Source organism: Ambystoma mexicanum, chromosome 3p (assembly GCF_040938575.1).
Source record: "Ambystoma mexicanum isolate Mex_15411 chromosome 3p, UKY_AmexF1_1, whole genome shotgun sequence".
In the NCBI taxonomy this organism is placed as follows: domain Eukaryota; kingdom Metazoa; phylum Chordata; class Amphibia; order Caudata; family Ambystomatidae; genus Ambystoma; species Ambystoma mexicanum.
Genome location: NC_090925.1, coordinates 1263487877 through 1263501873, shown reverse-complemented (window position 1 = coordinate 1263501873; position 13997 = coordinate 1263487877).

Below are 13997 nucleotides of genomic sequence, written 5' to 3'. Positions count from 1 at the left end.
GCAAGGGTTCGGTATGGGAGCTGGTGACTTAAGTTCTTTTTAGAATGTTGAACAGTTCCTTTTTATTTGAGTTAGCTTTTGCTATACGGTCATTGTAATTATCTTTCTTAGCTTGGATAATGGCTGTTTTGTAGTTAGTGACACTGCACTGAATACATCTTTATTTTGTGTGGTCGGGTGTTTTTTCCAGTTAGACTCTGCTGCTCGTTTCTCTTTTCTAAGGATTTTTAAGTTGGGTGTATACCATTTGTTTATATGGGCGAGAGGCTTAGACTTTTGGAGTTTTAGGGGGGCAAGCATGTTATTAGCTTTAGTCATAGTTTCATTATACAGATTGACTAGATCTGAGGGGTCAGAATGTCTGGAGTTAGTCTTGAGTTAGCGGATGTAGAAGTGGTATCAAGTTTTCTAAGGTAAGGTTCCGTTTACTTCTTGCCATTAATTCTGGAGCCTTGGTGGAGGTGGCACGAGTTACTGTTTTGTCAATAGCGAAGGTGATTAAGTGATGGTCTGGCCAGGCGCAGGGTGTGTTCCCCAGCATCTTGATGGAGCAGTTAAGATCTGCTAGCCAATCTAGAATGCGTCCCATATTATGTGTTGGACTATTTATGCAATGTGTGAACCCCAACTCTGACATAGTGTCTTTAAGTTTGGAGGCTTTACCATCTTTAGGATCGTCGAGACCTAAGTTAAAATGGCCTAGGATTATAACTTGGGATTTGCATTTGGTATTGTTAAATAGTAGTAGTGAAATGTCGTTTTCGAAAGTGGTGGAACCAACTGGTGGTTGATAGATCAGGTGCATTGTGATTGCGGACTTGGCGAATTTAACAGTCAGTAGTTCAGCTGAGGGAAGGTGGTTGTTATTAATTATTCATAGTTCTAGCATAGTTTTGTAGATGAAAGCTACCCCACCTCCTTTACTTTTATTTGTGTCTCTATCAGCTCGAAGGATGGAGTAGTTGTCCGGTAGGGATAGTGCTAAGGCCAGACCAGATGTAGGGTTCAACCAAGTTTCAGTTAAAGCAATGATATCTAAATCATTCTCGGTCAGAATGTCAAGTATGTCCAGGGCATGGGCTTGGAGTGACCTAGTATTTATGAGTCCTACTTTAATTACGTTAGGGATATTGTTGTTAGGTTGAGTAGATCTGTTGCTTTTGTTTAGCATTTTAGCTGTAGGTATATTTAAGGTGGCCTTATGAGTGTGGTCTATTTTGTTGATCTCATGGATAGTAGGAGATGATTGCAGTTGAGTTGTAGATCCCAGTCTCCAGTTTCTAAGTGGCGTGTTACAAGGTTTAGAAATCTTCTTAGAAGAAGGACAATGAGATGTTAGGTAGTTAGGCCTGTTAATATCTTCGAGGGGTTAGCTTTGTGAATGGCTTTTTGATGAGAGGGAGTATTGCCAAGTTTATAGTTAATATTGGGTAGAGGGTGAGTAACGAGGACATAAGGTGACATAACGGCACAAGGTTTAAGAACGTTGTTGGTGGGATGTCTGTCGAGGCTGGTAGGTTAGATGTCATGGTTAGCTTTATGATCGGTGTGTTAGGAAGGTGTTGGTGATCCATATCTGGATATTGGGCAGTAGTAGTGCTGGCTACTGAGTTAAGTAATGTGGAGCCGTAGGCAAAGTTATAAAGGCCTAGAAGTAGTAAAAGTTGAGGTGACATTCTTATTGTGAGTTATTTGTATAAAAAGGGCCTAGGTAAAGGTGAGCTAGGGTAATGTGGCAATCAGCAGAGGGCATTTTCATACCATCTCGGTATTATTAATATAATTGGTTAGTATTATTACGCCGGCACTAGCGAGCTAGCATAAACACTTTGCACTGTTTACTGGCGGGTAACAGATTTGTAACAACGCCTAAATTCAGAGGTCCAACATCGGCAGAAAGTGTGCTAACGCTATGCACTGTTTACTAAAAGGTAGCAAATTTGTAACAATGCCAGATTCAGAAGTCCAACATAGGCAAGAAGTAGCAGTTACACTTAGCGCTGTTCACTGGGGGAAGCAGAATTATAACAGGGCCTAAATCTAGAAGTCCAGCATAGGCAGAATGGTGCTAGCAGTAACACTTTGCTTATTTATTAGTATGTAGCAAGTTTATATCAGCACCTATGATCAGCATTTCATACGGCTAGGTGCCGTCGGGGCAGTGGCCTCGGCTGATTGGGTCTAAGAGGCATGCAATGCACGCGGGACTGATCTATCACTGGAGTAGCAGAAGAGTGGGTCAGCGTGTCGTTATACTTAAACAAGAATCATACAGTGATGCAGAAGTGGTTTGTACTGTAGGTTGGTGTTTGGGCAAACAGAAAATGAGCACTAGCGCGCTTACAAGGCAGGGTAGGACCTGGCTGCTGTGGCCAAGGTGGGCTAAGCATTTGTCAGTATAGTGCATAGAACATTATGCTATGCGTATAGGCAATAGATTACATATATAATGCATGGCACTTCAATAATCGGGTAACATATATGCATATAAGTAATATTATACAGTGGATAATAGCCTAAGTTTACATAAAGGTATAAGCATAGTTGTAGTGATTAACTAGATGGGGTAACAAGCAGAAATAGTGCAGTGGTTGAGTAGTAAAGCTGGTGGTGGGTCGTAAAGCAACGGTGGCCGAAACAGGCCAAGGAACGGTCGCTGGTTGCTCCTAGTGTCAGTGGGCTATTTGGAGCAAGAAACCAAATCATTGGGTGTGCAACACTGTGCCAGGTAGGGTGAAACAGAACATGAAGACAGGATGACACGATATTGAGTGTGCTAACGCTCTTACCGCATGTTGAGATTCCGAATCGAGGTGTAATCTAGGACAGAATCGTGCGGGCAGCAGAACATATAAGGAGGAGAGGGCATAAAACTCCAGGCCTCCTGGCTCTGACAGGCTCGGACAGTGGTTAGCCTTTGTTGCCAGCCTTCGTGGTAAAGCCGGCTACGCCTTCCGGCTAATCCTATTGGCTCCTTATGCGGCTAGTGACCAGTCAGCTGTGCAGACAGGATTCTCGGAGCCGCAGGAGTGATGATTCCGGTTCAGGTGGAGACGGCATCCATCTTGTAGTGATCGAGCCCGCATGGTTCGTGATGGCGATGTGATAAGGAAACGCTGCTTCTACGTGCATGGATGCAGGTTAGCAGGTTTCAGATTCAATAAAAAAAAAACGGGCGAAATAGTATATGCTCGGGCTGTGCTTTTTTCCACTTGCATTGGGGCCCAGGTAATGCCCGCAAGTGTGAGATAAAAGTACCCTTAGGCTTGCTTTCTCTCCGAGGTAGGGTGGAAGTAACGCTGCTCCTGCAGCATGGTGTGAGCTCCAGCTCTGCGGAAAGGCTTCTGCAAACCACAGGCTCGGACAGGGGTTAGCCTTTGTTGCCAGCCTTCGTTGTAAAGCCGGCTACGCCTTCCGGCTAATCCTATTGGCTCTTTATGCGGCTCATGACCAGTCAGCTGTGCAGACAGGATTCAAGGAGCCGCAGGAGTGATGATTCCGGTTCAGGTGGAGACGGCATCCATCTTGTAGTGATCGAGCCCTCGTGGTTCGTGATGGCGATGTGATAAGGAAACGCTGCTTCTACATGCATGGATGCAGGTTATCAGGTTTCAGATTAAATTTAAAAAACGGGCGAAATAGTATGCGCTCGGGCTGCGCTTTTTTCCACTTGCATTGGGGCACAGGAAATGCCCGCAAGTGTGAGATAAAAGTACCCTTAGGCTTGCTTTCTCTCTGAGGTAGGGTGGAGGCAACGCTGCTCCTGCAGCATGGTGTGAGCTCCAGCTCCGCGGAAAGGCTTCTGTGCGCCATGTCACAAGTCGCATACCCAAAGACGCCACAAGGGCATACGTCTTGCGTAGTTTATTGAAGAGGTCCGCATGGTTGAGGTTTTAAAAGTGTCTCCACTCCCCTGCACTGTTCAAGAATGCCTCATGGAATCTTCCTTATGAATGATAAAAGCAGAAGATATCAGTACGTGAGCAGGATCCCGGAACACACTCAATTGAAATACTTATGGACAAATAACCATTAAATATAGCATATAAAGCATGCTTCTCTACTGCTTTTTTCTTTAAAGACAAATGGGAGAAACCTAGACTTTTTTGTACAAGCAAAATCCATGAAACAGGGAGACGAGAAATAGAAGAAATGCTTACATGCTCACAGAGAAAACATCTGCCCCTTCAAGAATCAGTACAGAGAGAGCTCCCTTAATGCCCTGCACTCACAATTAGTCCTTAGTTCACTGTTTCCCTCTACAGAGAGCAATCCCTGAACACCTTTGTCTTCTAGCTTCGGGTTTTCGTCAAAATATACCTCTTTTACTACTGTTTTGCACTTCACTTGACTGATAGTTTCACCATTTTTGTTTTTATACAAAAGTTAAAGTAACCTCCTTTATAGTTTCCATTCTTTGTCTTTTTTGCTTCCTCACACCTGTCATGCCGGACCTGTTTCATAAGTGGCCAGAATGAGGGTAAAAAATGGCAAAGCAGGACGAACACGATTTGAGAAGTGCTAGGCATTCCAACACATGGCCTGAAGAAGGTTTCGGTAGAGAGAGGCCAAAAGGTTGCAGGTAAGGTTGGGTACCCTTGCTTCTGCTCAGACGGAAGAAGACCACCAATGACAGACCATATAAAGTCAATGTCTAATACCCAATGAGGTCCCTCAGACTCTGCAGTATGCACCAGGGACTGTTCCAACTCTCCGACAGCGAGGATCACCAGTGACATGTGCCTTGCCATTAAGGTTATCTTGGCTGGGGGTTGTCAACTGGGTGGCGCCCCAAGTGCCGTTTCGAGTGCTTGACTCTACGGTGGACCCTGAGGGTAGAATGGTGGTGGTAACGGGTCTCTTGGAAAACAGAGAAGTACACATCATAAATTTGTACACCCCCAATAACGATAAAGCGGCTTACTTTAAGACCCTCTACGGTAAACTTGGCCCCTTGGCGGGGGTACGGTAGTGTGGGGGGGGACTTTAACTGTACCGTAGACCCCAGAATGGATAGGTCCAAGGACAGGGCAGGAAAAACGGCACCGGTGGCTAAGGCGCTGAGTACCTTACTGGAAGACCTAGGCCTAGAGGATGCGTGGAGAAGGCTGCATCCCACGGATAGACAGTACTCACACTACACAGCGCCACATGATTTCTACACAAGGTTAGACTACATGTTTGTAACAGCCGGGATAGTGAGAGAAATAGAAGGAGCGGAATACAAAGCCCGAGTGTTGTCGGACCACTCGCCCTTGGTGGTAGACTGGAGACACCAGCCCCCACGACCGCAGATCCCTACATGGAGACTCAGGACCAAGGCTCTGCAGGATGAGGGGTTTCGGGAGGGCCTGAGGGATGCCATTGAAGAATACTTTGATACAAATACGGGAAGCGTAAGCTCTGTGGGAAGCGTTTAAGGTGGTGGTGCGTGGGGTAGCTATCTCCCAAGTAAAGGGGGGGTAGAAAGGGAGCTCCGGGAGGCGGAAAGGGAGCTAGAGGAGCTCACGCGTTGCGTGAGCACTGCTCATGATAACAGAACCAAAGTAGAGGAGCTACAGTTGTCCTGCAGCGCACTCTGGGATAGACTGTGCAGACTCAGCTACAGGAAATATACGGAGAGGATACACGCAGGGGGCGACAAGCCGGGCAGACTGCTGGCTTGGCTGTATAAGAGTGAGACGCCCCCGCTCGGTGATTAGTGAGATTCAGGGCAAAGGAGGTTGCATATGCAACACCCAAAAAGAGGTAAATGAGGAATTCCTTAAGTTTTACAGACACTTGTATGAGGACACGGGGGAGGATATGGGTCAAGACATACTGGACACATTGGGGGACATTGAGCTGCCCACCTTAGATGATCTAGAACGTTCTGAGTTGGACGCACCCGTCACCTCGGATGAGCTGGAGGTAGTGATTTGGAACTTGCCCACTTGCAAGGCGCCGGGTTCGGATGGGCTGCCCAGCGAGTTCTACAAAACATACCAGCAAGAGTTGCTCCAGCCACTGCTTGCCACTTTCAACGAGGCCTATGAGAAGGGAGAACTCCCGTTGTCCCTCCGTGAGGCTGTAATCATCCCACTTCTGAAACCAGGCAAGCCGGCCGTGGAGCGCGGGTCTTACAGACCGTTGTCCATGCTCAACCAGGACAGCAAAATACTCACGGCGGTGCTGGCTAATAGACTGAAGAGGGTGATTAAGAAACTGATACACCCAGATCAGACGGGATATGTTCCAGGTAGGAACATCACCGATAACCACAGGAGGCTACACCATGTCATAGACCAAACTGAGGAAGACACGGGCGAGCTGGCTATAGTGTCGTTAGACGCGGTCAAGGCCTTCGACTCGGTACGATGGCCCTGGCTCAAAGCGGTCCTGAAGGGGTACGGAGTGGGACCTGGATACCTCCGATGGGTCCAGTTGTTTTACAGCACCCCGATGGCGAGGGTCAAGACAGGGTCCACAGTCTCAGATTCTTGGCAACTGGGCAGGGGGACCAGACAGGGATGTTCCTGGTCACCTATGCTATATATACTGGCATTGGAGCCGCTGGCAATATGCCTGCGACAACAATATGGGGAGGTGGGCATAAACACGACCAGTGGAGAGCATCTGATATCATTATATGCATATGATATGCTCCTTTATTTGCGCTACCCAGAAGAAAACCTACAGTACGTCCTAGAGGTAATAGAACGGTACGCCATCCTCTCGGGAATATCGGTGAACTCTGGAAAGTCCAGCCTGTTCCCTTTGGGTAGATATAGGAATGTCCCGGTGCAGAGGCTGCCTGTTCTGCCAATACCATGGCAGCCCGTAACATTTAGGTATTTGGGAATAAACATTTACCACAAGATCGAGACAGAACACAAGCACAACACGGAAAAGGCGATAGAGGGGATCAAGAACAGTATGGTATGTTGGTCCAGATTGCCCCTGACCATGATGGGGAGGGCGGCCTTGCTCAAGATGATGGTCCTGCCTAGACTCTTGCACTTCTTTGTAAACGTCCCGTTTCTGATACCCAGGAGCCTATTTGCGAAACTTCACAGCGTGTGTAGGGGTTTTGTGTGGGGCAGCTCTAGGAATAGGGTGGCTCTGTGGAAGCTCCAGAACCCGTGTGACGGGGGGGATAGGCCTGCCTAACTTCGAACTCTATTACCTGGCGGGGCAGCTGCAGTACGTGGCCAGGTGGCTCTCGACTGAAGACTCGGCGGAAGCCAGGCTCCTGCGCGAAGATACAGATACTTTCTGATGGAAGTAGTGTGGTTGGGCAGAGATAAACTGGTGGGGGCGGCTACTGAGTTTGGGCTGGGAGATCTGGCACAGGACATGGAAGATTGGGGGGGGACTCGGAACCATACTCCCAGCAGGCCCCTTTGGCGGCACTGTGCGGGAGCGACTCTCAACTACTTGAATCGGTCCGCAGATACTGGGAACAGGTAGGCCTGGCCACCCTCGGGGACATATGGCAGGAAGGGGAGGCGGTGGACTTTCAGCGGCTGCAGGAAGAGACGGGAGTACATGGTGGCCAATATATAACCTACACTAGGCTGGTGAAAAAGACTAGAGAAAGATGGCCTGAGACAGTGCTCGCCGAGGACCCAGATGCCTCCCTGGAAACCATGTATGATGTATCGGAGGGCGGGCACGAAATATCGAGGATATATGAGCTCCTGCGAGTAAAGGGCAGGGAAGGAGTTGCTCCAATTGAGACAATATTGGGAGAAGGAGGTGGGAGGACCCATGACGGATGGGCAGTGGGAACGGGCCCAGAGGTACCATAAAAAGGTGTCCCGTAACGCGAGATTCCAACAGCTTCAATTGTATGTTACCCACAGGGCTTATTTAACCCCCGGGAAGATTGCAAAGTTTGGGGGATCAGCTATGCAGCAATGCCCCAGGTGTGGGGAGGTGAACGCGGGACTGCTACACATGTTTTGGGCTTGCCCGGAGGTGCATAGATTTTGGGACGAGGTCAAGACGAAACTGGCTGGCGGGGGGGTGGTGCTGGATGTGGAATCGGCCTGGTCATGCATGCTTGGACTTTTCCCTAGACCCCGGCATTTGAAACAAACACATGAGCAAGATGAAGGACCTGGCCTATGTCTTGGCCAAACGTAGGATTGCCATGAGCTGGAAGGCGGCCCACAGACCTAGGGTGGAGTTATGGTGGACGGACCTCTTGAGGTGGGCGGAAGCTGAATCCTTAGTCTGGTTTGAAGCGGTCACCAGGGGGGGCGAAGAGGAAGTAGGGCCCTTGCTGGCCTGGCGGCAATTGGTGGCCTCGTTGGCAAACCCTTACCAGGGTGACAACGAAACAGGACCCGGTTGATGGCTGTCTAGGTAGTGTGCCACCCAATGATGTTCCCGTAAACGACATGTGAGAACCGGCTCTAGTTTAAGGGGGGAGGGGAGAGTTGGGGAGTTTGAAAATGTGTTGGAATATGATGCTTTCTATGTTTTGAAACAGTTATAGTGTGTTTGTTTGACCCTAAAAAATAAAATAAAAATATTTAAAAAAAGAAAAAAAGGTTATCTTGGCTGTTGTGCATTTCGAGATTGAAGCATTCAGCATCCAGTCTTTCACGTATGGATATCTCGTGTCGTCGAGTCATTCAACATCAAGAGACTCACTGTCAAGTCATTCACCCTCTCCTAGATGCCTACTTTCATCTCCTCATTTGAAGGGATCACAGTAGCTTCTTGAGGCTTAATGTGGGAAAAGAGCATTGTCTGTACAAGGGACACCATTCGGACTCAAATGTATGGCATGGTGGCGACATTTCTAAGGAAGAATAACATCTTATCTATTCCTCTTTAGATGATTGGCTGGTAAAAGTGCCAAAAGAAGTCAACTTGATTCAATTCTTGAAGACTACACTGCAGCTGATGCAATAGCTGGGTGCTCAGATAAACTAAGAAAAATCTACTATTGAATACCGATGAGCAGAGCCTCTCACTCTTTGTGATGTTGGACTGGTTGGTAGCAATTGAAATGGTGGATAATAAGATCTTGATTTCCTACCTACCTGAAGTTGCTGGAGTCTCTCGGCTGCTATTTGGTGCTCTTGCTCCTTCCTGTCTGACAGTATTTTAACAGGTTTCTTTGGGTCCTTTTCTGTCTAATGCAACCCTGGTCAGCTGTAGGGTAACACAGGGGCCACCCCTCGCCCCTTTACTATTCAATATTTATATTTGCCCTCTTTCTGCCCTGCTTGACCATTCTGGCTTGTGTTGCCACTCTTATGCTGACAAAACTCAGATCGAGCTCAAAAGTTCGACACCATCTCACCATCTCGTCCAACTGATCAATGGTCTGAGTGAAGTCAACGGATCTACGTGATTTATACGCGGCTGATTTTCCTGTGATGGAAATGTTCGCATGGGAAATTCACAAATACAAAACGTTTGTAAATTTCATTATCGTCCAACCTAAAGCTTTTGGGACTTTATACCGTTTTTGTTAAATCTGTAAGGAATGTTCAGGCCCGCTGGTAGGCTGATCTCAGGGCTAATTGGCAGAAAGAGGAAGTGATACAAAAAAACACCTTTTTTACGATTGGGCAACTTCACAGGATTCAGAGGTAAATTCAAAGAAGTTGCTGCTAGACCCTTAAGAAACTGCAAATTTGATTATTCTACTTCCTTATATGTTGGCATTTCAAAGTATCAACAAGAGTGCCTACAGCCTGCCCAGAATGCTGGAATCTGATTTATATATGGCCTTTCTAAAGAACACTCAGTCTCTAGCTCCCGACAACCTCTCCACTGTTTTAGCAGTTCCACAGAGCGTACAGTTCAAACCTTTGTGCATTGTACTTAAGTGTCTTCATGCCCTTGCTCCCTCCTACTTTTTCAAATAAAATCAACCTCTATGGACCTACACGGTCAAGCACTACCCGTGGCACCAAACACAAAAGATATTTTTAGAATAAAAAGGTGGGCTAGGCTTTCCTTACCTCTCAGGCCCGTTGTTATCAAAGTCACAGTGGGAAGGTCCTCTCTGCCTAATCTTCCTCTACACTGCAGACCAATTCCTACAAAATAGGCAAAAGCAACTGATTACCAACAACAATGCACACTCACTATGGGGGGAAGAGGGGAGGGTTTGAGAATCGACAGGGCCCCTGGGCACCCGCTATGGAGTGAAAATTCTATTTCTCCCACCCGAACGGGTGGGAAAAATAAATGCCAGCGCAGCCACTTGCTAACACCCAGCCCAGCAATCAGGGACAGCGTTGGGTCTTTTGTCCCTTACAAACAAAAGAGGCCTCGAACCTCTGGGGGAAAGGGGATCGAGCAACTGCCCCCAATGTTTCCAGTTCGCAGTCACTTAAGCAAAGCAAATAAAGTCTCCATTTTCGTTCTGGGACAAAATATGCACTTTGCAGTGCTCGCCCTAAAGCTGTAGCCAGTTAGTGTAATGCTCCCTGTTGGCTGGCTGCCCGCCTCGTGATATTTGGCAGCTATTAATCTCCATGCACCCCGCAGGTGCCTTGCACTGTTTTTGCTCTCAGCAGGGTGGCCCGGGGGACACAAATCTTAAACCAGGCCTGTTTGCACAAAACAGCCTGCTTGCAGAAGCTCTTTTGAAAGGCCTTCTGCAAGCAGCAGGCTGTGTTATTACTGTGGGGCTTGGGTGTTAGAAAGTGGCTGGAAATAATATTCCTCCCACCCAGCCACTTGCTAACACCCAGCCCTGCATTCAGAGACTGCATCAGGGCCTTTCTACCCATACAAACAAAAGTGGCCTCAAGCCTCTGGGGAGAGGGGGACCAGCAACTGCCGCCATGTTTGCAGTCCGCAAAGCACAGCAAAAAAAGTCGCCATTTATGTGCTTTCAGTGCTCACATTAAAGTTATGGCCAGTGTAAAGCTTCTTGCTGGCTCTGGTTGCCTGCATCGTGATAAATTCGGCAGCTAACCTCCATGCACCGCTGCAGGCTCGGACTGCCCTTTAGGGCAATAGGCCCATGACTTAACCAAAATCGCAAAATACTTGTGTGGGCCCATTTTTTGGGTCAACGTGGGCCACTTTTTTGCTAATGTGGGCCAATTTGATGAGTTACTGGACTACATTGTGGGTAATAGTTTTGACCAGTGTTGCTGAATAAATATTCTTTAAAATGTACAATTTGCATTACATTTGATCAGAAACCTCCCCCTTGGTACTATTCAAACAGCGGCACAAAAGGAATGAATTTCCATTTGCATCTGTGGGGCACTTTTTCGTTGGTGCACGAGACAATTGTATGCCCCAGTCTGACCCTGCACCACTGTTTTCACCCTCAGCAGTGGGGGCCCGCAGGGTACACATCTTCAGCTGGGCCTGTTGCTGTTCACAGAAGCCCTTTTCAAAGGCCTTCTGCAAGCAGCAGGCTGTGTTATTACTGCAGGACTGGGTGTTAGAGAGTGGGTGGAAATACTATGTCTCCCGCCCGAACGGGCAGTAGAAATATTGTCAGCCACTTGCTAACACACAGCAACCGCAGTAATAACGCAGCCTGCTTGCAGAAGACCTTTTGAAAGCCCTTCTGCAAGCAGCAGGCTGCGTTATAACTGCGGGCCTGAGTGTTAGAGAGTGGCTGGCAATAATATTTCTCCGGCCCAAATGAGCGGGAGAAATATTATTATCGGCCACTTGCTAACACCCAGCACCCGCAGTAATAACGCAGCCTGCTCGCAGAAGGCTTTAAATATTCTTTAATTCTTGTGATAAAATCTGCGCTTGTCACGAGAATGAAAGAATATTTGAAAGCCTTCTACAGGCATGCTGTGTTACTGAGGGGGTTGGGTAATAGCAAGTATGGCTGGAATTCATATTTCTCCCACCCGAACGGGCGGGAGAAATATTTCTTCCCAGGTTGGCCACTTGCTAACACCCAGCGCCCCAACAAACACATTTGCTGCAGAAGGGCTCCCCCACCCAAACCTCTCCTAAGCACTCCACCTTACCTTGGTAGAAGACAGAGCCGAGTGTGAGAGTGGGCCTGAGGTCCTCCTCTCCACTTGATGACGCTGCATTCATTCATTGATAGAATGTTTTTAGCCCAGCCCGGGTGCTTATGCCTCGCCTGCAGTGCACGCTGTGCACAGACTGAAAGGCAGAGTTTAAAGGCATAATCTTTTTTTATTTGCTGTAGAAATCATAATGCAGTTGGTGCGACGTGATTGTTTAAATACACAGCAAAACAGCAGTATTATATTGCAAATTGCAATGCAATGTCGCTTATTGGTGACTTCAATCGCACGATACCTGCAGTTTAAACATTTCAAACACCAGACGGAATAGAGAAGGTTATCAGTTGCTGCCCACCCCCCTCCTTTGGAATTCTTTGTCCAGAAATATTTGCCCATCCATCTACTTCTCCGACCTCATTTCATATAGCACCGAAGACTTTTGTTTTCTGTTGAGTTTTCTCTTTTCAGTCGGTTCACTTGTCATGCACACAACACTTCTTCCAGTGCCTAGATGCAGTTTGTTCTGCCAGGTTCGCACAGTATTAAATAAATAATATAACACTTAAACCCCATGACTGAGAATTAGGAGCTATTCCAGGACATGACCCTAGATTTGAGAGACGTTTTGTTTCCCGAAGAGACATATTATTTACCCTACAGAATTTGCTTTGCTGGAGCTTACTGAGAAGCCATCCTGCGGTTCTGTTACATGTTCTTTAGTTCGGCCAAGCCTTCTGTCCATCCACAATAAACATGCATTTGATAAAAACCACAAGGTTCTGTGTCTGCCTCGCATTGATTAATCTTAGCTTTGTGACAAAATAGTGTCAGGGTGGGATCAATGCAGATTGACCAAGACACTCCACCACATCCAGTTCTGAAGATTGTTAATAGCTACCAAATGGGCCAAGCTCCCCTTTAAAATAAACCCAGACTTTAGTGCCTTCTACCTATACAGCAATGATGATGTAAATATTCTAGCTGGGGTCGTGCCAAGATTTCTACTAACGGAAGGGTTCAGCTCCCATTTGGACCCTCTACGAGGATAGCTGTGCAGTCAGGCCTAGCAGTAAGGTATGTTATAGAGGATGGGGCAGAGGTGATAGATGAAGACTATGCAGCCATAGGCAATTTGTTACTATTCAACCACCAGAAGGAGGTGTCTCTGGTGCAGGAAGCGGACCCGATAGTACAGTAGGTATGCGTGGTTTTATTTTAACCATATTTACGTGAAGTTACTGAATTAGGAGTAGAGTGAGAAGGGAGAAAAGGGGTGTGAGTCATCACCTCCAAGAATTGTGTTAAGTTCAAAGATTGAACCAACTGACTGGCTTCTCCTGTGCCCAGAGGTCGTCCTAGCCAATGTAATGACCATTCTCTCCAGGTCCTCCTCTGAAGAAACAATCTATGTAGGGCAGTGGCCTTCAAACATTTTCATGCTAAACCACACTGCTCACCAAATACATCAGAGGCACCAGCAGCATCATATGCCAGATTGTTTTATCATGGAACTATGGAGTGGGAGTCAGCATCGGTCCGTCTGAACCAGACAGCATCAATAAGATAGTTACTGAGTATAGGATTTACATTTTAGTGTGGCCAAAGACTACCAAAAGCCATTATATTGGAATTTGATTTAATTGATTGTCACTGCCTACTTCTCTATAACGCCCATCTACCCCTCCATCCTTTCTTCCACAGCCATTCTGTTCTTCACTCTAGCTCCCCTTCTCTTTCTTTTCATTCATTCTCTTGCTTCTGTTGTTTCCCTGCATCTGTCTTTTTTATGTTCCCTCAGTTTCCGCTTTGTACTCTTTTCTTTCTCATGCCCTCAAATTCTGTATCTTCGATTCCCTTGCTACACCAATACATTCCATCTCTCCATTCTTCATCTGATCATGTCTCTCCTCTGTCTCCTGTTTACATCCTGTTGTTTCTCCTCTCTATCACCACCATTCTATCTCCTGTTTATTTTGCCCCTGCTATTGCATTCAAACTCTTGGCTTTCTTCAGCTCTTGTTCTGCCACCTG